The 25,475-nt window shown below is 43.9% G+C and overlaps 1 protein-coding gene across 1 annotated transcript in view; it reads left to right on the top strand.

Annotated features, from left to right (window-relative positions):
- The first annotated feature begins 2,698 nt into the window (after positions 1-2,698).
- Elovl7 (ELOVL fatty acid elongase 7) overlaps positions 2,699-25,475 on the top strand; it is a 71,525-nt gene continuing 48,748 nt past the window's right edge. The window contains exon 1 of the mRNA XM_038322805.1: positions 2,699-2,805. The gene's annotated coding sequence lies outside the window, so the exon portion shown is untranslated. The remainder of the gene's footprint in view (positions 2,806-25,475) is intronic.

The raw sequence follows: 25,475 nt of genomic DNA, 5'->3' as shown, positions 1-25,475 counted from the left end.
CATCTAGCCAAAAACTAAACAGAGAAATACTGGAGCTAACAGACATTATAGACCAAGTGAACCTAACAGATATCTACAGAACATTTCACCTAAACACAAAAGAATACCCTTTTCTCAGGACCTCACAAAATATTCTCCAAAACTGACCACATGTATTCAGTCACAAAGCAAGTCTCAATAGATACAAGAAAATTGAAATAACCTCCTGCATCTGAAATCAGACCACCATGGATTAAAGTTGAATTTCAACTGCAAAACATCAGAAAGCCTACAAACTCACAGAAAATGAACTACGCTCTACTGAATAAAAATTGGTCAAGACAGAAATCAGAAGGAAATTAAGACTTTCTAGAATTTAATAAAAATGAATATACAACATACCCAAACTTATGGGACACAAGGAAAGTGTTGTTGAGAGGAAGGCTCATAGCAGTAAGTGCCTACATTTTTACTGTGGAACAATGGTCTTGTACCCTGTAAAGATTTATCACTCGTATTGGTTTAATAAAATGCTGATTGACCAGTAGCTAGTCAGGAAGTATAGGTGGGACAACTAGAACAGGAGAATTCTGGGAAGAGGAAAGGCTCTGTCTGCAGTTGTCACCCAGATGCAGAGGAAGCAAGCTGAGAATGCCTCGTTGATAAAGGTACCAAGCCACAGGGCTAACACAGACAAGAATTATGTTAATGTAAGATGTAAGAGTTAGTTAATAAGAAAGCCTGAGCTAATAGCCCAACCACTTTATAATTAATGCAGGCCTCTGTGTGTTTCTTTGGGACTGAATGGCTGTGGAATGGGCAGGATGAAAACCTCAGTCAACAACATTTACAAAAGAATGGAGAGGTTTTACACTAGAAACTTAGCAGTACACTTGAAAGCCCTAGAACAGTGGTTCTTAACCTGAGGGTCATGACCTCTCTGGGGTTGAAGGACCCTTCCACAGGGGTCGTATATTATATACCTTATATATCAGATATTTAGGTTATGATTCATAGAAGTAGAAAATTATAGGTATAAAGTAGTGATGATGTAATTTTAATCCAGTTCCACACCATGAGGAACCGTAGTAAAGGGTCACAGCATTAGGAAGGCTGAGAAACACTGCTCTAGAAACGAAAGAAATAAGCATATCTAGATGGCAGGAAATAATCAAACTGAGGGCCAGAATCAATACAATAGAAACAAAGAGATCAATACAAAGAATCAATGAAAAGAGCTGGTTCTTTGAGAAAAATTAAAAAAACCTGAAGATAGACATATTGTTATCCAAACAAACTAAAAGGCAGAGAGAGAATACAAATTAAGAAAATCAGAAACAAAAAGGAGGACTTAACAGATACCAAGAAAATCTTAAGAAATCATTAGGTCATACTTTAAAAACCTGCTCTCCACAAAATTGGGAAAATCTAAAAGAAATGATTAACTTTCTTGATGATAGATAGTTACCAAAGTTAAATCAAGATCAGATAAATTTAAATAGACCTATAATCCCCAAGAAAATAGAAGTAGTTAATAAAAATCTCCCAACCAAAAAAACAGTCCAAGACCAGACAGTTTTAGTGTAGAATTCCCCTTGATTTTCAGTGAAACTCATTTTCACTGTACTAGGGTTAGGTCACGGAAGACTGACTTTCTTGATTGTTCTTGTTTTGTCTACCCACTGCCCCTACCTGTTGAGAGTCCCTTTCTATCCTGAGTCCATGCTGTGAACTCAGTGCAACCACAGCTCACATGGTGAAATATAGGGCTGGAAAAACAACCTCTCAGGGATAGACTAGATAGTGTGTGTGTGTGTGTGTGTGTGTGTGTGTGTGTGTGTGTGGTGGCGTGTCCTGGTAGAAAGATCTATTCTAGTTTTTGGTTTTGCTGTAAAAACAGGAACCTCTAGGCTTACATTTTGCCTTCTTGCTATTATGCTTGATTAGAAACTATTTCAATGTTTACTGTAATTATAGCTAGACACAGGACTAGACAAATTTTAGAAAAGAAACAGAAAAAAAAAGTCTGGTACGCGCACATAGGCCTACATGTATCCAGCTTAACACTTCCGATCCAACAATCACTGCAAGAGATAGAAGCTCACCAGACTTTGTTCCTTACCCCAGCTGTGGTTATTAACCATGAAAAAAGTTGCATGCAGTACCCTAAAAGCCCCGCGTGACCCCAATTCAATTTCAACAATTCATCTAATGATAAAAAGGGGGACTCAACTGGCCCGAATCTGACTTGTCTTCTCTGGTGGAGGGGGTGGGTGCATCTTGTTGGTCTGGTCTCCTTATTGAAGGGGGCTTCCCATTTCTTTTTCCTCTTTCCCTCTAGCCACTGCCCTGACCCCACGGGGACAGTAGGTATTCCTCATTGCAGATTGTCCTGGAATTAATTCATCAGAGTCACATATGATGACAGTTTCCATGGTATTTTGGTTTAGCGTGGGAGTAATCCCCAGCTGATGGCATTCATTCTCAGAAAAAAAGGGGGGGCACCAGTATAGCGACGGGAACTGACACCCCACAGAGGCCAGGGTCGGCCGGCCGGGGCCAGGCTCTGCCGGCGGCGAGGGCGACTGCGGGAGTGGCTGGCAGGGCACTCGCACCCCTTGGCGGCACCTGGCGGCGGCGGGCAGGCGGGCCGAGGGCGGTCCCGGGTGACGCGCGGGGCTGGGAGAGCCGGCAGGTGCCACCCCGCGGGCCTCCGCCCCTCGCAGCCTGGTCGGCGGCCCGGGCAGCAGGGGCCGCTGTGTGAGCCGTGCTCTCACCGCCCGCCGCCGCCCTCCCTCGCGCGCGTGCTGCTCGCCTCCCGGCGCGGTGAGTGAGGGGCTTAGGGGCTTCGATCCCCTCGGGCTGGGGCAAAGTTCTCGGGGGTGGAGCGGAGGGCGGCTGGGGAAGGGCGCACGAGTCGAGGGGCCGGAGCCCGGGACCGTGAGGGAGGGCAGCCGTGGAGAGCCGGGGGCCGCATGGGTCTGGGCAGGGCCTCCCTCCCTCTCGCCGAGGTTGCCCGCCAGTCCTGCGCGCCGCGCTCACCTGCGCAGCCCCGAATCCTGCCGGCCCGCACCACCAGGGAAGGTCGTTGTCCCCGGGGCACGGAGGGCGCAGAGGTGCTATGGGTGGGACACAGGGAGGAAAGATCGTGCTCGACCTTGGACCGGGGAGGTCACTTTCCCTGCCCCCGGACCTCGCCTCCCAGGCGCCTCTTCCCAAACCAGCGATCCCTTCTTCCTGCTTCTTGTGTGCGTCCCGCCCGCCCGCGGGAGCTCGGGGCGCTGCCTCTTTGGCTCCGGGAGCAGCATCCTGTCCCGGGATGGCTGCTGCGGGCCAGGGAGGGAGGATGAGTTCACAGCTGTGGAACAGGTCGCTCTGGAGATGGAGTGCCAAAGCCTGTCATTTATCGCCTGGGTGTCCTGCGGTGGGAAGTGGGCCTTTCCTTCTTATCAGCCTTCGCTGATTCCAGTTTACCGGATACGGAGAACCGCCTTTTGGGACAACCTGGGGAACTTGGGGGCGGGAGCGGTAGGGTTCGCTGGGCACCCAGGTCCGGACGCAGTAGGCATACAAGCCCCATTTCCACTAGGGAATGCTTTCAGCGATCAGCGATAGTCTACTGAGTCTCCTCCTGTCCCTAAAACAGCCCGCTTTGAAAGCCTTTTCATTCAGCCCTGAGCTCCCAGGTGATCCTTTATTTCACATCTCTCTGGCTTTGAGTTTCTTGCATAAAAGCCATCCTCTCTTAAAGAGTGCCGCCACTTTCGTACTCCATGCTTGCTCCTTCTCCTAATTTGTAGTTTACCCTAAGGCAGAAATTGTTCTTGCCCCCCCCCCCCAGGTCATCGAGGACTAGGTTAAAAAAAATCCTGCCCCCTACCTCACAGCAGATGTTTCCAGTGCTTGGGTCCCTGGCCCCTGTCACTCTTCCAGTTAAGTTGATACTGTTTCCAGTTCAGGGTTTGGCCTCCAGCCAATCAGGAGCTTTTGGCTGCTAGTCTGATGAGCCCGGGAGCTCTCTTCGTTTTAGTTTTTAGTTTCACTGTGCAGGTTCAAGCATCAGGGTCCAGACTCTCAATCTTTTGTCCATTTTTCTTGTTTGTCTTGCTGTAATAGCTAAAATTGGTGTCATGGTCTCTTGATCCCTCTTCTTGTCTCTCTGCTACTGGGTGTGAACGACAGTGGGCCCTGCGCATGTGAAGTTTTAACTCGAGGCTGAGCCACATGCTCTCTTTAAAAGACAGACAGGTTGATTTCAAGTAACTTAGTTTTCAAGTCTACTTAACTTCGATTAAAATTCGTGGCCCCGTGTCTTTATTTTAGTGGGATATCTGTGAGGACACATTCTAATACTGTTTATGTGCTCTGTGTCTTTCCAAAGCTTCTGTAGAAAACAATTTCCGACACAATCAACCTGGTCACCAAGGTGACTCCTGCTACTACACCAATCCCAAGCATGGAATCTTTTTTTCCAGTTTTCCTGTGATCTCATGTTGCCTTCATCATTCTCAGCCTGCTCCCCACCCCATCTACTCTTCACCAGCCCCCCTCTTTCCTGCTGTGCACACACAGTGGTTGCTTGTCATGCAATCCTTTTCTCTTATTGGTTTTGAAATAAGGTCTCCTGTTTTCCAGACTGGCCTGAAACTCACTAAGTAGCAGAGGATGACCTTGAACTTCGGATCCTCCTGCCTCTACCTCTGAATTGCTGTGATTGTAGGAATGTGTCAACACTGCCAGTATAATAATTCGGTGCTGGAGAGGGAACCCAGGGCTTTATCCAAGCTAGATCAGCATTCTACTAACTGGGCCACAGTCCGCAGTCAATACGCATTTCAACTATTGCTTATCTTCTTTTGTAAGTGTAAGTGTTTGCTTTCTGCGAGGATATCCCTAGCAACTTAGGACATTCCATTGTCAGACCTTATGTCCAGTAGTTGCTTAATAGATGTGTGTAGAATACAATGCAACATGAACTAAGGTAGCACTGGTACAGTAGCCTTGGTGATAGTAGAAATTAAGCCAGTCTTACAGGATACTCGTAAGTCTGCCTTGGTAGGCGTGTATTGCCACACGGAGGTACCCAGTCATCTTCACTCATTGCAGCATCTCCTGGTGTGATGTGGGAGCCAATCATATGGGGGCTATGACGTCAAAACAAAATAGGAAGCAACAGTAAGCTTTCTTAAAATAATCTCTTATAATTGGAAATACGGCACATGAATCAAAGTGCACCAAACGTCAGTGAGCAGGTGAGCAGTGGCTATATTTAGGAGTAGAAGGTCTTATTCTGTCAGAACACAGGAGACTGCAGTCGGGACAAACAGGAATCTTTTCACAAGACATGTGGGTCTGAAGGAATCTGGAGAGGCCAGGCTGACAAAGGATTGGCTGTGCGTGGTAAGGTTTGAGGTGAGGAGGAAAGACTGAAAGGTACCCCCAAAGCCATGACACCTTGCGATGTGAACGGTGACCCTGGGAGACAAGGGGAGAGTTCAAGAAGTAGGATTTTCCCCATTCAGTTGTTGACTTCCTATGCTGTACCTCTGGTGCCAGCATCCATTTTAAGATAGAGAAGGACAATGCTATTTAGGGCCACTGTAAGTATGCTAGCAGATCAAATTGAGAAACAGCCTGGAATTTAATGATTCATATCATATGTTATGGAATATACCATAAGCTGATCTTTAGAGGGGAGCATTTCATACACGTGTTTGTGTGAGTCATTCAGGGTGGAGCACTTCAAACTTATTGAAAAGTTGAAAACGTCTACAAATCTGGCAGATAAAAGACAGATCGTCTAGAGACAGCGATGGTGACACACACCTGTATGCCCAGCTTTTGCGCGGTGGAGGCAGATGAATCAGATGCTCAAGACCATCTTTGGCATCACAGTGAGCGGGAGTTCGGCCTGGGCAACATGGGACCCTGTTCAAGAAAACGTTTTTTGTGTGTAGTCTTTTAGAGAAGTGAAATTTCCAACTCTTCCTCATAACTGATACAGACTGATTAAAAGCACGTGTTACTAACACACTGGCCTATGGGAAGTAGCCTTTTCAAAAAGGGTAGGAGTAGGTGTACCACCACACACAGGGCTTGAGTGTTATGGGAATGATAGAGTTTCACAAAAAACACCAGATGCTTGGTGAGGGTTAGGAGAGGGGAACACAGATTAAGGGGTACACTGGTTGACGGAATAAAAAAAACTGGTATATGGAAGTAAGTCTAGAGGTCCTTAAAAATTCTAAAAAAAAAAAAATTACTAGCATATGATCCAGCTATACCATTCCTGGGCATGTAACTGAAGGATTCCAAATCAGCATCCAAAGAGATTCATATATATATATGTATATATGAATATATGTATATGTATATATATGTATGTATATATATATATATATGTGTGTGTTTATGATCATCTTGGTAGACCATGAGGAGGGGCGGGAAGGGGGCCGAAAGAGAGGGTAAGGAAATACATGTGACACGAAAGCAGAAGGGGAGCAGGGAGAGAAGCAAGACTGAAGATGGGCGCACACGGCTTCCACGTGTGTTCTGGGGATTCAAACTCAGGTCCTCACGCTGAACTGCAAGTGTTTCCTTTACCCACTGAGCATCTCCCTAGCACATGTATGATAAATTAAAGCGGGGAGATAGAGGCACACGCCTTTAATCCCAGCACTTGGGAAGCCGAGGCAGGCAGATCTCCGTGAGTTCGAGGCCAGCCTGGTCTACAAAGCGAGTTCAAGGACAGACTCTAAAGCTACGAAGAAACTCTGTCTCAAAAAACAAAAACCAACCAAAAAAATTAGTAGAACAATGTAGTCAGAAATAACACAACACAGACTTGTTCCTTTTAATGTAAGGCATAGTGCCAAACCTGGACAAAGTTGTGGTGTTTCACAAGCTAGGGACTGAGAAAACATTTGACTTCCTGTCAGACAGAGTGGCTGGCCAGGTGTAGAAACCTGCCCAGGGTGGTGGTAGGTTAGTGGGACAGTAATAAACAGCTGTCGCACACAGGTGGGGTGGGGCAGGTAAAACGGAGTCAGACTGATAGCTCTCTGGAGTGCAGAGAAGAGGAGTTGGGAGTTGGGCAATGGAGAAATGGGTGGTGTATGGGATGTGAGATCCAGGGAAAGAAAATGCAGTTCTAAGAATTGGAAAGTGTGTGTGTGTGTGTGTGTGTGTGTGTGTGTGTGTGTGTGTGTTGTCATGCCTGTAAACCAGAGGCTGATATGGGTTGTCTTTCTCAGTGTTATCCACTAGGAATACTTTTGCATAGCTACAAAAAAGGGCCCAAGATGAGGTTGTCTAGGCAACTGAAATCTCATTTTGACCTACTGAATATTCTTTTATTTTATCCTATAGTTGGGGGTGGTGGTGGGGGTGGTGGTTCTGGAAGCAGGTAAGGGGAAGGACCTGTGAAAATTGTGTTTGTAACTCAGCCATCTGGTGTTTGACACTTTGGCATTGTGACCGCTCCTACACAGGATCTGTCTCATTCCCTATCTGATTTGGACAGGGCAACTGTCTTCATTGTTTATATTCCCTGCCTGGCTAATATTCAGCTTGTGTATAGATTTCGGCATGGAAAATGGAGGGTATGAGTATCCTTTGTACTTCGGTGCCTACAGGATGCTCAAATTTAAATTTAAATTAGAAACACATTTAAATTAGAAATCTCTATAGACAATCATGAGGTGCAATTTTTGGTCGTTTTTCAGGCATTGGTTTTAGCTGCAGAGAAACACTTCATGTTCATTCTCTCACAAGCCTTCTTAAGCCAGCAAGGTCTACACAGGGTCCTTGTGTTGCCTATGGACACAGTAGGAGGAGAGCAGGAAGGGTGCTGCGCTGACATTAGGAGAAGTTTACAGCAAGGGTTTAAACCCAACTCCATCTACACATTCAATTCTTCCCACGCTGCATAGCAGCTCTGCTGGGTTGATATAGGAAGTGATGTGGGAGGATGATACTATCATTTTGACAAGGAGTAGGGCAATCCTAAAAATAAATGCAGTGTAGACTTTCAGGTCAATGGCAGGAATGCATGACCCAGCAACAGAGCGGCTTCAGTAGCTCAGAACATTCTTCAATTCCCTCTTCTTCCTATCTCAAATGCCATTGTAATTTGCTTGGTGCATTTAGAATTAAACGATGTAATAAGCACAGATCAGAAAAGAAAGGGTGCTTGTTCCTTAAGCATGACTTCCCTTTGGCTTATCCGGGGCTTCTCTGTCCCTCTTCTTACCCATTTTCTTGTGTGCTTTTGGATAAACAATGGAGGGCAGGGTCTTGTGGCCCCAAAAGATTTAGGTCTGAAAGATTTACTACTGCCCCTAGTGTTCACTATGTACTCAAATCCTGTGCCTTATTATCCAGTTAACACACGAGGTTGGCATGGCCCTTCACCCTCTTACCTGAAACTCTAGCAGGTGTGGCCGTAACCTGAGGGAAGGCGACCAGAATGACTGATGTTCCTAGGAATCTGGAGCCCAAGTGCTGAGTTTTCAGGAGCTTGGGGCGTGCATGCTTAAACCAAGGTGCAAGAGCCAATGTTTACTTTCAAAGGAAAAAAATATGAGGGATGGGTAAACCATTTAATGTTAAATATAGTTAGTGTTTTTTACTTTTTAATGCTAGGTTGTTCATGTCCAATCGTCATTCCTATAGGTAAAAAGAAAATGGTTGGATGTTGCCAACTTGCATGTGGTCTTCCCCTCAGAAAAACAAAGCAGTTGTACTGAGAATCTAACATGTTAATCTGATCGGACCATAGGACCCTCCTTTCACAGACTGGGCAGTGCCCGAGGATCAGGAACACTCTCCCAGTAACATGTACCGGTCTGGCTGCTGGATTGTTTGCTCAACAGAAGTATATATTGATTGTAAACCCTTCGATTCCAGATACACTTGTGGTAGCGATGGATAATGTAAGTGTGTGGAACAGGTGGAGCTTAAGTCCAGCAGGAAAGAGTATTATTGTTTTGGCGAAAGGCAAATTGAATTCTTTGGAAAATTCCCACAAAAGTGGGCGCCTAAAAATGTGGTCAGGAAAGCCGTAAGAGATCAGAAAAGAAAACTGTAGAAGAAACAACAAACAAAAGCATTGCGTTGTTTTAGCATTTTTGTTCCACTTAGAAAATGAAACCTGGAAGTCGGACAAAGTAAGGTCTGGGTATGACTTATACCAGAAAAATGTTACTCAGCAGCTCATCCTGAAGGAAAGTCTTCGGGATGCTTTAAAAAAATAGGGAAATTGTACAAATGTATATAGTTTATGGTAAGGGAAATATTTATTATAATAAAAATAGTAAAGCAGTCACCCTGACAACAACAACAATAATAGTAATAATAAATTATGAACAATAATAATAGTTGACCAGAAGCAGTTGAACTGCTGCTTTCTATAATTACTCATGCCACACTGCAGGAAGTGGTAAGAACTGTTGACCCTGGAGCTGATCCATCCGGTTGCCTGCAGCAGTAAAGACGAGGGAGCTTTGTCATAGGAATCCACCAGCGCGCCTGCAATCTTCGTCGCACGGTGTCCCATCTTGATGGGATACAATCAACTTGTACTTCGTATTCTTAATTAGACTTTTGACATCCATATGGCATTTAAATCCACTTTTAATAATGCGAGCCAATACGTAGAACTTTGAGCTGTTCTCCGCCTGCCGTAAGTCACTTACAGGAGCATGGAAAGCAGAAACCCACTCTCGCTGACCTGATAAAGGACATCACAGTTCTGTCACCTGATAAGTGCTGAGTGCTACTATTGTGATAAGTTGAAAGGGTAAGATATCACTTCTTCTAGTTCCAGATAATATGGAAGTACAGCCATCTTTCCTAAGGTACTAACAGGTTAGTGAACGAAATCCAAGTTATAAAATAAGAAGAAAGAAGTACATATTACAAGAGCACTTACTGAGCACTGACTCTGTCAGGCTCCCAAGGCCACAGGTCTAGTTAGCACACTGGGAGAAGAGGCTTTTTCTTCAGGGTGGAGCCCAAGTGCTTTTCTAACTTATGGTCCCTTTTTCTCTGTGACGCTGACTCCGAGAGTGCCCTTACACTGAATTATTTTGGTGTTGTTCTTAAATTTCCCAACTCCACTCTGGTCTACAGGTGACATTTATTACTCCTACAGACTTTCCTGTGGAATGTGGACAGGGCGGGGCTATGCTTTCCCTCTTCACTAGTAGGAAAAGTGTCGCTAATGTGGTGCGGTGATGTACTGAGTCCTGAGGCTCCCATGAATCACAGCTGGACGTGTTAAAGGAAAATGTGCATCTTTGGCATCTAGTGCAAGCCAGGGCCCTTCTCTTTCCCTCACTGTGTTCTTCCTTTGCACAACCTCTGACCTTAGTACTTCAGGTTGTCCCTTTGAGTGACTGTCCAAGTGTCTTGTTGGAGGTCATATTTGTGAAGTTGGTAGGGGTGAGGCTTAATAGTGTTAGCTACTGTGTGTTCCCTAAAAATACCTGTTCAACTTCAACACTGATTTGCCCCCATTTTATCAGCTGACAGGGAGAACAAGGGGGAGTTGTCGACTAATTCATCCACAACAGGCAAAGGCATGTCACAGCTGTTCAGTCCTTGGGTTTTTTGTTATTGTTCTTGTTGTATCATTTTGTTTTGAAGACAGAGTGTCATGTAACCCAGACTATCCTCAAAATCTCTGTGTAGTCAAAGATGGCTTGGAACTTTGGCTTGTGCCTCAGCAGCCTGTTAATGCAGGACTAGGGATCTAACCAAGGCCTGCTTTATATATGCTGAGTAAGTGCTCTACTTGCTGAGCTCCACTTCTGGTGCTAATCTGTGCCCTTAATCTAGAAACTAAGAGTCTAGGGCTCCAAGAAATTTAAAGGATTTTTCCCCAAAGGTCACCTGAGTAGTGGGTGGCCCACCTTGGTCTAGAATACTCTGAAAACTCTATTTCTATCACTTACTACATATACCTGAGGGTCTGTTTTCTAATTTCTAGAAAACAAGTGTTGGGGGATATATCTCATAATTTACGGATAGTAAGATTATAGTTTAGGCCGGGCGGTGGTGGCGCACGCCTTTAATCCCAGCACTCGGGAGGCAGAGGCAGGCGGATCTCTGAGTTCGAGGCCAGCCTGGTCTACAAGAGCTAGCTCCAGGACAGGCTCTAGAAACTACAGGGAAACCCTGTCTTGAAAAACCAAAAAAAAAAAAAAAAAAAAAAAGATTATAGTTTGCACATCACTACATAATTCACATTCTATTTTCTTTAAAAAAGCAGTATCTATAATCACACGATGACCCCAGCATAGAAGGAAGGTCAATTTAGGTCGTGTGCTTATGATCCCTGGGGCAGTAAATGGGCGCTCATGTTGAGGAAGGTGCTACGACTCAAATGATTGGGGTGCTGGTTGGTTTTAAAGCAGAAACTGTAAGGTGCTATTTCCCAGCCACCCCCACCCCCAGGAAACTGAGATTTGTCAAGTAGGTTCTATAAAGAGAATCTTGACTTGTTTCAGATGATATTCTTCATCAGATTCACTGAAGACGCAAAGACGGTCTTCAAATGAGTAGTGGTTCTTGGTAATTTACATAGGGCATTGATGAAGCGATAATTTTCTTCCGGGCGTCAACAAAGGTGAACTCTTTGAAAGAATTCCTCCAAGTGCCTCAAGACTGGGTTAATTAGCTCTAAAACTCTAGCAGTAAGTACTGTAGAGTCTCCCAAATTTGATGTTGGTCAGTAGATAGCTTGGGAAGGCCCAGAGACACACTAGAACACATAGGATTTGTGCATAATGTGATCTCTGAGACGGTGTCCAGCAATACCCCAGGCTATTGATTTAAGATTTAAGAGAGTCAGAAAATAATAGATGTAAAATATTAACTAAAACCCAGGTGACTGTGAAAGGATTAGCTTTAATGCTAGTGTCGCAATTAGGCATTTGTAAGCCACCTACATCAACCTATTCTATGTCGAAGACTGCCAGTCTTGCATCCTGATAGGTGTGTGTGTGTGTGTGTGTGTGTGTGCACATGCATGTGCAGGTGCATGTGTGTATGAGACAGAGAGAGAGAGAGAGAGAGAGAGAGAGAGAGAGACAGAGAGAGAGGGTGTTCTTATTTACTCATGCATTGCAGAGGGGGAGGGGATTTAAATTTTATAATTCTGCTTGCTGGTTAGCCAATGTCTTCCTGACACCTTTGTGCATACTTTGTTTTGGTGATTTACCATCTTTCCCTCAAGTCCATCTCCCTGTTCCCCATCCCCAACCGGACCCTTCCACGCTAGGTATGATTTGAAGGTGGATCCCCCACCCCCGTTACCCTAATTCACTAAGAAAAAGAATTCTACTTTTAAAAAGTTTGTTTTTTTTTCTTTTGAAGGGGGATAGGATCTTGTATGTAGCCTCAGTTGACCTCAAACCCCAAGGTCCTCCAGTCTCTGCTCCTCAAATTTTGGTGTATTGCAGGCCTGAGTCACCAGACCTGACTAATGCTTCTGCTCTTTAAACATTACGTTCATATTGACTTGTTATACGCAAGTCGCTGGGCACGTGAAAACCTAGAGGCAGCCACGCGTTCTCATTATCTTGTTTCCACGTTCAAATTAGCAGCATCCGTGTTAGCTCTGTCCACAAATTATATGCTGGACCCACTCATTGCAATAAGTTATAAATCCCTACTGCCTTCCTACGAGCCATCTCTGCCAAGAAACAAAATTGATTTTTAAAAGCCTAAGTGAGATCATGTGGCTGTGGTGCTTAAAAGCTTATGGCAAGAGTTTTGGTTTCTCAAGACAGTTCTGGAGATAGACGGTGGCAATGATGGCAAACCAGTACGAAGGAATTCAGTACCAGTGACTTGTGCACTTAAGGACGGCGAAGATCGTGAATTTGAGTTATATGTCTATAGTTAAAGAAGTGAAAAAAAATCCATACTTTAAACTCACAGCCTCTGATGCTTTCCTCTCACACATAGACAGAAAGCCAAGCTCCTCGCCACTGCGGGAAGACCCCACCTCCAGTCTCTGTGACATCACACATCACTTTTCCCTACTGCGGGAAGACCCCACCTCCAGTCTCTGTGACATCACACATCACTCTCCCTACTGCAGGAAGACCCCACCTCCCCATCTCAGTGGCTTGATGCTTCACTCTCCCTGTATTCTCTCTGTACTATGCCTCCGCTTTCCCAACAGGGTTCATTCCTGCCACCCTGGCTTTTGTCTTTGTCCTTGTCTCTCCCCACCACCACTCAGCCCCCATAACTCTCCAGTGCTCTCCATCTGACTACCCTCCACTCTTGTGGACCTCTGCCCTCCTTACCCTGTCAAATTACAAACACGATTCCCTTTCTTCCTAACTTTTGCCTCTGTGGCTCTTATTTTTGTGTGTATTTATTTTTGTTTATGTGTATGTCTTCCCACAAAACCATAAGTTCCTTGAAAATGGGAACTTAATCTAATCCCAGTGTCAAGAAGTCTGCTTGGCACATAGCAGTTATCAAATTTGTTAAAGAGTAGGGAGATGTCCCTTCCTCCATGAACCTTACAGTTTTGGAGAGTCTTGGCAGCCTTGGGTCGTGCTTATTGGCAAGGACTTCAAGGCCCTCTCAGCAGTGCCTCTTAGAGAATGACAACCAACTCTGCTCAAAGGGAAATGCTAAATGGAGGTGGACAGGACAATCTTGGGGGCAAAGAGTCAGGCAGCCTAGACCTATCAATGTGCTACTGGCTCAGCAAGAGACTCTGTCTCAAAAGATAGAGTGGAGAGTGGTCAAGGGTGATTTCCAATGTTGATCTCTCCTACCCCCGACACACACACACACACACACACAAACACGCACACACACACGAGTCCACATATAAATGTACCCTGCACCCATACAAGTATGAGTGCATATACTACGCGTGCACTAAAAAAATGGTTACATACATACTAGCTGTTTTTTTTCTGACTCAAGGATGATAGAGGGAAATTTCCCCTCCCCCATCTCTCTACTGATCCAAAATAAACATGGGAGAGAATAAAAATATAGCCATATATTAGCAGTCAAGCATGATGCTGCCAAAGCCAAGCTTCAGATGCACCCAGTGTTAGATATCGAGTAACACATTCCCAGAAACACCTGGCTCCTCTGCACCATCTGCTCCCAGAGGGCCCATTATATGCACTCAGTTGGATACATCAATAAGGCTGCCTTGCCAGTCCAAGACTACAATCTCAGCAGCCTTCCCTATGCGTAGGTCCATCTTTTCCAGCATAACTGGGTATCTCAGTTACGGTTTCTATTGCCACGAAGAACTATCATGACCAAAAGACAAGTTGGGGAGGAAGGGGTTTATTTGGCTTACACTTGCATATTGCTGTTCATCATCAAAGGAAGTCAGGACAGGAACTCAAGCAGGGAAGGATCCTGGAGGCAGGAGCAGATGGGGGAAGCCATGGAGGGGTGCTGCTTACTGGCTTGCTCCACATGGCTTGCTCAACCTGCTTGTTTATAGAATCAAGAACCACCAGCCCGGGGATGGCACCATACATAATGGGCTGGATCTTCCGCCAACAATCACTAAATTTTCTCAGTAATATTGATCTCCTTTCAGAGGACTCTAGTTTGTGTGTCAAGCTGCTATAAGATTGGCCAGCACACTGGGGATGGGCACAACGCTGCTTCTCACAGATAATGTCGTAAACCTCTCGGCTCATGTTTTCATTAGTATATTTCCTAGTGAGTATAGAAAAAGCCACATTTATAATATAGGTTTTTCTATAATTCTCATGAAAAAATCTGTACTTCCAGGTAGTCAGTAAAATCAGATCATTTTCTGAATATAATGCGCTGATCTTAGAAATATGGGGAAAATCTAACCAAAAAATAAATGAATAAAGTGCAAATATTGTAACTTGAAAAAAATGAAAAAAAAATGCTACCCATAATTCCTTCAAGCAGAAATAACAATTTCTAACATTTTGGAAAATTGCCTCCCGGCCTTATATAGCCATTTTTTTAAAAGTTGTTGAACTTTTATTTTTTGATCTCAGACAAGATCTCACTGTTAGCTCAGGCTGGCTCAGAACTGGCTATGTAGCCCAAGCTGGCCTCAAATGCATGGATCCACCGGCCTCAGCATCGAAAGTACTGAGGTTACAGATGTGTGCCACCAATATGCCTGACCAAGCTTTGCTTGAGAAAAGAATAATGTAGATGAATATCAAAAAACCATGCTTTTAAAGGCTAAATCAAAGGCATTACAACATGAAAGTTTTATCTCTTCCTCAAAAAAAAAAAAAAAAAAGAAATCATATTATGGAAGTCTTCCAACGTGATTGAATAGAATGATAAAATGGACTGGATGTATCATTGCCTCGACTCCAGGGTAATCTTGTCTTACCTGTTACACTTTATCTCTGAAATCTAAGGGTTTAAAAAAATACACCCAATATCACACCCAGAAGTTTAAGATAATTACTCAGTGCCAAAAAGCATGCAAGCAACAGAAAACATTTGCGAATAAAACCCATAAGGCAAGGACAAAGAGGGCTATGCAGCCTGCTTCACAAACAGCCAGATTAGCTTTGTCATCCCCAAACTCTCAGTGCATTAGCAAACCTGAAGGAGTGGGGTGGGAGAAAGGTCAAGGAGAGGATGGGGCCTGGGGCGACAGAAGCTGGGGTTTAAGCCTGTTGCACCTGTTCCCTAAGCAGAGACCAACAGAAAGGTTAAGCCTGTTGTGGCCTTTGGACCCAGACCTGGTCTCAGGGAAACTTGGCAGAGGGAATCTCTAGCTGAGACTTGGGACGTCCAGGTTCTCGCCCAGAGTAGAATACCCAGACAGGCAACAGGTTCACTTCTAGAATTTAGACTTCTAACTAAGGTGGTCTCTTCTGAGCAATGTTTTTCACGACGGCCTTTTAAAGAGTATAGTAATTATTGAACTATTTCAGACATCACCATACTATGGTGGATAAAACCATACAAGGAAGGATGTCTTCCCTGTCCTTTACTAACCAATCACCCAGAAGGAAAACACTTGAGGATCCTCCATAAATTGTCTAAGAAGGAACATTTTCTGTTTCCCTATAATGAGATTTGTAAAGATTTGCCATAGTAACTGTTATGGGGCAGGCCTTGTTTTGATCTTAATTTCAGTTTCTAGAGGGACATATAACCAAGGCCTATAAAACACCACTTTCTATATCTTCCCAGGAAAACAGTGGGGTAAAATGTGACACATTCCCTTGTTTTTGCAAAGTGGCTGCATTTAGGAATATATTTTAATGACTGACATGTATGATGTGTGGGTGGAAGAAGTAGAAACTAGTCTCACTTTAAAGGGGTTACGGGATCTGTGGACTGAGCTGGCTTCCCCCAGTTGCTGCGTGCCACATTCTCCAAGAACTTACTTTCATGGAAAAATGAGTCCAAAGCCTCCTCCTCTTTGGATGTCTCTCTCTCTCGGGGTTAATCTCTGCTCCCTCACACCATCGGTTCTGTTATTCAGTGCTTCAGTCCGTCTTGTGCTGTGGCTGGCTCTCCAGCCCCACACCTGCTGCCGCTCTGGAGACTCCAGAGTCCCTTCAGGTGCTGGGGTGTGGGCAGTCTAGGTTTTCCTTGTCTGGCCTGACTGATAACCTCTGTCATGGTCCCCACCCACTTTCAAAGCCTGTCTTTGCGCTTCGCTGGAAAGATGCCAAGAGCCTGTAATTAGATCTCATGTCCCCTCCACAAGCCACAGCCTCTGGCGTTTCAGCTCACAGATCTCTGCTTCTCCTCCCTCTTTAGTGACCTTTGGTCTCCACTGGCCCCTTCATCTTCATGTCATTTCCATATACATTCGACAAACACGACTCTGAGCTAATACTACAGTGGTCCCTGGATGTAATCCAAGTCTCTCAAAGTTGAAAACTGGATAAAGGAAGAATGGATCAGTTCATGGATCTCAATCTTCCCTACACACTGACCAATATTACTTAATCCCTTCACTCAGCCACGCTCTACCTTGGCTCCATAATAGAATCATTTGTGAACGTTCAAAAACAATTCCATTGTCCACGCTATGCAGAGTGACACACACACCTGTGGCCTCAGCGACTTGGGAGGATGAAGCGGAAATGGGGAGAGTGGAGTCTGCCTACACGGTCTCCAAAAACAGCAAACGCCATTCAGCTGCACAAAGATGCCGACTGCCAAGGCCAATTCAATCTGGAATTTTGGCGTGTGACCCAAGTATCAGTATTACTTCATGTTCTCCAGATGATGCTGTGCCACCAGGAGGATGTTGACTCCCCGTTGCCCCAACAGTGGTCCTGTTCTTTCACTAATTTTAAAACCCTCCTATGGAAATGAAAGATGGTATTATATATTTTCTCTCATATGTGAAATCTAGATTTAAGTATACACACATACCCACACACATAAATAAATATATGTAACAGAAATAAAAGCCCCCTCTCAGCTACGCATGGTGGTATAAGGGTTGTAATCTCAGCACTAACTAGGTGGAGGCTGAGGCAGGAAGATCAGGAATTCAAATTTACCCTGAGCTACACAGTGAGATTCTTTATCAGAGGGTCAGGGGACGGTCCCTCTACCTGACTACATTTTATAACCTTAAGCATTTGATGTAATTGCCTACTTTGATAGAAAAAAGATTTTCCTGATGAGTTCTCTGTAATGATTTTTTGTTTGCGTCTCACTGAGGCCTGGTTAGTGCCAGGTACTGGGCACAGAGTGAACAAGAGAAGAAATCCATGCCTCCTCGTGCTGGCAGTCTACAGCTGCATGTGTCCAGGCCAATTGGGCAACCCCAGCATGTGGGAAGTGCTATGCAAGCTTGGCAAGGGGCCTTAGCTCACACTTGGGCTCCAGGAAGCATTGCATTCCTGCCTCCTACTAACTCACTTAGATCATACCCTTCTTTCCACGTCCCCTTCCCAGAGAAGGAATGCACTGCTGCCCTGGTGGGGGAAAGTGTACCAGGAAAGCTGAGAGCTCGCCTCGGCTAATAACTGACTTGGCAACCAACCTGTGATGCATGGAAAAAAAAAAAAAAAAACATCACAAAAATCCAAAACACCAAAACCAAGGGAATGACCTAAGCTTGATTTTGCCTATTTTCTCTCTTCTCTAGCTTTCGCGACTATTGGCTATTGAAGTAGGCTGATCTATCCTGTCTTTACATTTGGCTTTGCCTTGGGAGTCAGCCTTCTCTCCCTAACCTAAGCCATAGGTAGAAGCCATTCTACGCTATCACAGTGACCTATCTGACACGCGGATGGTTTTCATTGCCTTCTTCAGAATTTCTTCACTTCTGTTTTTGCTGTCTTTTTGACATTTCCCTTCCCAGCTCTGGGAATCTTTCTCCCAGCACACTCCTTAAAAAGCGTTCTTCTCCACAAGTGTATCCTTAGGTCGCCACCATTCTCGTTTATCTGTTACTGAAGGTTGAATCCACAACAAGGTGTGGCGGTTTCCAAAATCTGCAGACCCTTCATCCCGGCCTTGCTCTTAAAAACCTGCCGAGCATCTCCACCTGAATGAGGCATAAAGTTGTCACACCGTGGTTTCCCAATGCCCTGCTCTTTCAACCTGTTTCTCTGTCCCTGCTGCTTATCTAATCTGGTGGCCCCAACCTCGGAAGCATTAGTCATTCTCTCTGGTGACTGAGTCACCAAGCCCATCTGCATTGCTTCATAGATGTTCTTGACGGAGTCCCCCCCACTGTCACGACACCTCTGCAAACTGTGCCCTACATGAGACCGACTTCTCATTTCTCAGAGGCGGTTGCTTGTGAAATCACGCTTACTCTCTCTGCCATCAGGGCCACTCCTAATTGTCTCTCTTGAAGCTGATTGGCCTCCAGCCAAGTCCTCAAGTGTCTGTGTCACAGGCCTCGGTCTGGAGTGAGCGTGGGTTGTCAGTGTGGAGGGAGCTGGAGAAACGTGTGGTTGTGGTTGAGCTCTTCCCCACACTGAGCTTTTTTTTTTTTTTTTTTTTTTTTTTTTTTTGGTTTTTCGAGACAGGGTTTCTCTGTGGCTTTGGAGCCTGTCCTGGAACTAGCTCTTGTAGACCAGGCTGGTTTCGAACTCACAGAGATCCGCCTGCCTCTGCCTCCCGAGTGCCCCCACACTGAGCTTCTACACAGGGTTTCACCTCTGGGAAGTCCACGCTTCTTCCACAGCACTTTGTCCTACTCTTCACTTGCTCCCTCTCCTCAGGAGGCTTCTCTCTTCTACTACTGGAAAGCACCCAGTTCCTACCATTCCTTAAGAAACCGTTCAGATCCCATATCTGCCTGCAAAACTTGCTTTAAAAATATTCACATCTTTATTAGTTTATTTGCTGAGGCTTTTTGGATGCTGCCTTTGCCCATGCAGGAAACAAGGTTTATGATGAGGGGTAAGGGGCTTGTATATTAGAGGGCATTACCTGAGTGTGTTTCAAACGACTCAAACTGCTCCAGCCACGGCGGTGGGCCATTTGGGCTTTTTTATCTGTTTGTGTTTGTTCGACCCTCAGTCAATAAATGGTCCCATTATACATGATGACTAAGTAAGTTGCACCACAAGTCACTCACCTCACAACTCAGCAAGACCTCAGCTAGTCTCTACCTAGCTCAACAAGTGTTTCACACTTCCCTGTCCCGGGGATGTCAGGTTTCTGACGGCATCTCCAGACGGTACCTTTGATTTCTGGACCTGGCTCCTGCCACAGGAAACCGTTTGCACATCCTCCTCATTTTTGCCATATGCCGTGATAAGAGTCTGCATCAGGCACCCCCAGCAGTCCACCTGAGTAGTTCAGCCAAAGGGGAAACCCAAAGCCTGCTGGGAACTTGATCAGCCATGTAGATAAAGCTTTATAGTTACGAGGAGAAATTGAAGCATATCTTTACGGTGGGTCCTTTAGGGACTCCCGCCAAGGACAGCAGAAGCATGGCGAAGTATGCCAGAAGGCAAAAGACAAGGCTAGAGAGAGCGTAGAGAGCCAGGTGGGGTAAAGTTCATGTGTTCGGCAAACACCGTGCCCGTCACCTGTCTTATCGTTCTTTCTTGGCATTGGGATTTGAAGCAAGCACAGGTTTTATTTTCTGTAGGCAGTCTTTGAAGAAACATGGCACGGGACACAGAATAGCAGGTCAACTTAATCCTTATTAGAGGACTCTAGTGACATTGAGCAAAATGGAAAGCCGTCAAGTCGGGAAGTCTGGTTAATAAGTTATAGCAGCATTCCAAGCGAGAGATTAATAAGGGCCAGGGACTGTGAGCAGAAGGGGTGAAGGAAGGAGAAAGGGACTTTTCAGAAGAAGTACCAGTGAGAGGGGAATGAACTTCAGAGTCATGGTGGGGTCAATAAAGCTTAGAAAGGGCTTGCAGTTTCTGTGCTGGGTTATTGATCCAGGTCATTGGGAAAGCGCATTATAAAGGAGGAAATAACTGGGGACACAGTCATAGAAAAGGAAGTGTTTGGAGTCCGAGGATGGTATCCCAGCCAGGCTTCTCCTGCCTGTATTGTGTGCCGACCTCTGGCATAGATTCCATTGGGTTTATGTGCTTTTGAGTTTCATGAGAATATCTAGCACACTTTCCATCCCAAACACTTGTCATAAAGCCTCACACATGGAACAGACTCAACAAATGGTTGTTGGTTAAACAGATAGTTTATTAGTTTTTTTTTATTGCATCACAAAGTCAGTGAATTTAAACAGCACAAATTTATTAATGGACCCGAAGTTCTGCTTGGCATGGCTGATGTGTCTGCTATCATGCCTACATCACAAGGCCCAAAGCAAAGTATTGGTTGACTGGGCTCATTTTATTAATATTTTACATTTATTTACATGTGTGTGTGTGTACACTTATGTATGCTGCAATTTGCATTAGTATATACATGTGTAGATCAGAGGACAACTTGTAACTACAATTTTGTGCTTCTTCCATGTGACTTTCTGGGATTGTCCACAGATCTAGTGACAAGGGCCTCTATGTTCTGAACTATTTCCATGGTCCCATATTCTTTTCTTACCAGGAGAAAAGCACTTCCAAGGTCAGTTAGGCAGAGTCTCTTTCTGTTTGGTTGCAAGGCTAAGGTTCTCATTTCTTGGGCAGTCAGAAAAGGGCCTCTTTCCAGCCCTGAGTGAGGGCCTGAAGTTTCAAGGGCAGCAATGATTTGCTCCTTTGTCTCCTGGCCAGACACGGCACCTTGTTTTTAAGGGCTTGTGTAATTAAATAGAGCCTACCATGACAATCCAGGCTAATCTCTATTTTAAGGCCTGCCACCTTAATTACATTGGTAGACTCTGTTGTGTCAGGTAACATTGTCACAGGTGAGGCCCTGGATGCCTATTATAAAGGGACATTGCTTTGTCCACCATGGTTGTAACTGTCTATTTAATCATAGAAGGGTTATGATCATGGCTCTTAAACATGTGTATGTTGGCTTCTCTTGTTTGTTCAAGGAGGCACGAGGATTCCAGATTTTCTCAGTATCAAGAAAATGAGAGCAGATTTCAGTGAAACTGTCCAGCTTCTGCTCTCCCAAGCCATTAGCCCATTTATCCATTCTGTGTGTCTGTCTGCCTCATCTATTCAATCATTCATTCATTCACATACACTTTGATACTGACTTTAAGAGTCTAGACTACAAGGTGAGGCAGGGATGTAGCTCCACAGGGAGTGCTTATCCAGCATGCACGAGGCTCTGAGTTCAATCCACCGGCCTGCTTAGCTGGGCAAGGTGGTGCATTCCTGTAATCTCTGCACTTGGGAGATGGGAGCAGAAGGATCAAAAGTTCAAAATCATCCTTGGCAAATTCAAGACTAATCTGGAATAAATGACATGCTGTCTTTAAAAAAGAAAAAGAAAAAAGAGTATCCAGGTTGAGTTGCGGGTTTGTACAATGATTTATCCACAAGGATAAATCCTATCAGATGTCTCTTAGATCATGTTTAGTGTATTGAGGTCTATATCACATTGCTTTTTCTTTTGGCTTAGTTTTGTGTTTTGAGGTAGTCTCATGTAGCTTAGGCTGGACCTTAAATCCCTGATCCTCCTGTCTCCTCAACCTCAGTATTAGATTACAGGCACTCACTAGCCCTCTGAGATACGCTAAAGTTTCTTAAAGCCATAAGCCTGGTTGTGAATTTGCCCTGTGCTGATGAAGTTTTGCTTTCTAGTAGGGGATTATTAGTTTGCAGTGTGCTGTAGCTTCAAGCCTTTACCAAGTGCTCAGTAAATATGTAATTGAGGCAATCACCGCTTAATTTGCTCCCTTCTGTAGGTGGCCATGCAATTTAGACACATTAATAAGCATGTATTATTATTTTAACTTCTAACTTTGTTTAACTAGGTAACAGATGTCATTGGCTGCTTATTACTCTCCAGAGACACTCTGGGCACATACAGGAAGTATTTCAACTGTACCCAGCCTTATTATTCATATTCAGTGATAATTTCATAGCAACATAGATAAATCGATTTCATCCTTACGTTTTACAACTCCATTCCTTTTTATGACATGTTATTTCATTTTTATTAATATATTATGCCAGTTTATTAATGCCTCTTATTGGTGGCCACTCAGATTGCTTCCATTTCTTTGCTGTTACAGATTATCACAGCAAACAAGTCTCATGTGTGTACCCTTCACACAAATATAAGTACGCCCAAAGACCGTTCGAGCCATGCTAGGTTTTGCCACTTCACCCCAAGAAGGTTAGACCAATCACATTCCCACCACAATGGACAGCGGTTCCTCCCGGACTTTATGGACTCAGTCAACCTGATATGTGAAAATGGTATTTGAATTAACACTTGGGCCTGCCACATGAGTAAATGACATTGGAGAATTTTTGTGTGTATAGTATATTGGAACCATTTGTATCTCATTTTTTCTCATTTTTTGTGTCTTTTGTCCATTTTGTTTTTAATTTATTTGTCAATAATCTTTATGTAATAGAGAAAGTAGCTTTTTAGGGATATAAAGTGTACGTAGTTTTCTTTCAGTTTGATTTATTGTCTGATTTTTTTTTTACTTAGTTTTAGATATATACAAATCCTTAACTTATTTTAGGTGGCCTTGTTTAGTTAATTTTTAAGCCTATGACTTCTGTGCTTTCACTCACAGTTAGAAAGTCCTTCCTCCGTCCAGTAGTATGAAATTATCATTTAAGGTTGTACAAAGCATTTTCTAGATCTTTATTTTTAAATAATTATAAATTATAGGAAATTACGATATCAGCACAGAAATAACCTGGATCCCACACTTGGTTCTCCTGGGATATTAAGTATTATATGAATTTCACATTTTTACACTTAGATTTTTGACCCACCTGAAATTTATTTTGGTATGAAATGGGACTGGATATGGCTGTGCATGTCCGTGATCTCAGCTCTTGGGATGTGGTAGAAGGGGAACTAGGAACTCTAGGTCGTCTTCAACTACCTAGTAACCTCAAGGCTACCCCTAAACCCTCCTTACATGAGACCCTGTCTCAAAACAAAGAAAAAACCAGAGAAACAAAAACCAACCAAACGAAAAAAGAAAGAAACCAAACAGATATGGATGTCAACTTCCTTTTTTTTCTAATTGATTTCTGTTGGTCCTAATATCTTAAAGTTATATAACCCATATTTTCCCCAGTGATTTAAGCACACAAGAATAAAGCACGTGCCAAATTCCTGTATGCAATGGCTAGTTTCATAAGCATTAAAGTACAACAACTAGAATAGGACATGGCATGCCTTGTTAGCTTATGTTTTTCCAAGAAATACCTGTTCAGACTGCCAATCCTTGTTTCAAAATACCGTTATGGTGTAAGTTGGCCTATTTCTCCTGTATTGGCTTTGGGTGTTCTTGTATTGGCTTTGGGTGTTCTTGTATTGGCTTTGGGTGGTGTGGGCTGTGCTGGGATCTAGGTGAATAAACATCTATGCCCTGCCCTGAAGGAGTTTGTCTATTGGGGTAAAGCATTTAGACTGAGGTGCTCGAGGTGAACCGTGTAGTTAATCCTGCACAGCCCTGGCCAGCTTCAGGCTGCTCAGACCTTGGATTATCAAGCAGCCTGACAGAACTGGGACGTGGGTTCTGGGACCGTGATGCTTTTGACTTACTGCTCCGTGCCGTGCCACCTGTCTGCCCAAGGTGTCATTTAGTCCAGTGGACATAAGATAACACCTGCCACAACTTGTGGGCTACAAGGTAACTCTACTGTTCCCTCTGCGCTTTAGTAAACCTAATACTTAGACAATTTCAACTTAATTTTAAAATACTTTGTTGTGTATAGTTCGTATTGATAAGATAACCATTCTAAAATTCTTACGTTTCAGAGAATTGTCTAATCAGGGACCCTTGAGGGTTTTCTGACTTTATTAGAGGAGAAATAAGATGTTCATGTGCTTATTTAATTATCTGAACTTAGGTGTACATTTGTATGATCCTAAATTTTTTCCAAGCTATATAGTCCTAATATATATATTATTATATCATATATCTAACATTACATTAGATATTAATCTCATACAGGATTGAAGTACTAGACATATTTTTAAAAATTTAAAGTATTTTCATATGGGTTACTTAGAGAGAGATCTTGCTAGAATCTTACTAATCCACTTAAAATCACATTTGCTGTGTAATGTATAGCAGCTGCCTTGACTTCAGTTTGTTCTGTAGCTTGCCAGTGTGTATCTAAAGGCCACCCCTTAAAACTCCGTGTGAGCTTCGGATTGAAAGCTACTGGTTTGGTGCTTTGTGGGGTGTCCGTTTCTCACCTGCAGTGTGGTCCAGGTGAAGTTTCACATCCAGTAGAGGTTTTAGGAGACAAATGCAGTTGAGAAGGAAGGGGACTTTCTAACTCTGCCTCGCCTTCCTCTTGCTATTAAGAATTGGTATGCAGCAAGGTAAGATCTTTCAGGTGATTTTGCTCATTTTCTGGGAGTTTGTATCTCTGTGGGTTTCTGTGGCCAATCCCTGGAGGACTTTCTTATGGACACAATCACTTGGCGTGTTTGTGATGGAAGGCTGTACTCTGAGAGTCTGCTGAGTTAGCACAAGGCCAGTCATGCCCAAGAAACCTGTTTGTAAAGTTAAATTCTAAGTCATCCATTTGAAACTGGTCACATAAACAAAGCCAAGGTTGAGTAAATGTGACTGATTCTACTCAGGGAGTCCACGTCTAGAAAAAAAAATGCGGTTTAGTGAAATTAAAGCTAAAAGAAATAATTCTGTCTGCCTAGAGATTACTCTGTCTTTTAGTGTACACATATGTTAATTTTTATATATTATATAACATATAATATATTACACATACAATACATAAAATGCAAAGTATTTGCAGTATGTATAAAGTATGTGTATATCTATCTATCATCTATCTATCTATCTATCTATCTATCTACCTTCTATCTGTAGTGTGTGTGTGTGTGTGTGCGCGCATGTGTGTGTGTGTTTGTATGCCTTGGGTAAGGGTGAGAGTAGCTCATCTATCTATCATCTATCTATC

The sequence above is a fragment of the Arvicola amphibius genome, chromosome 3 (genome assembly GCF_903992535.2).
Source record: "Arvicola amphibius chromosome 3, mArvAmp1.2, whole genome shotgun sequence".
Classification (NCBI taxonomy): Eukaryota; Metazoa; Chordata; class Mammalia; order Rodentia; family Cricetidae; genus Arvicola; species Arvicola amphibius.
This window is presented reverse-complemented; position numbering and strand designations above follow the sequence as displayed.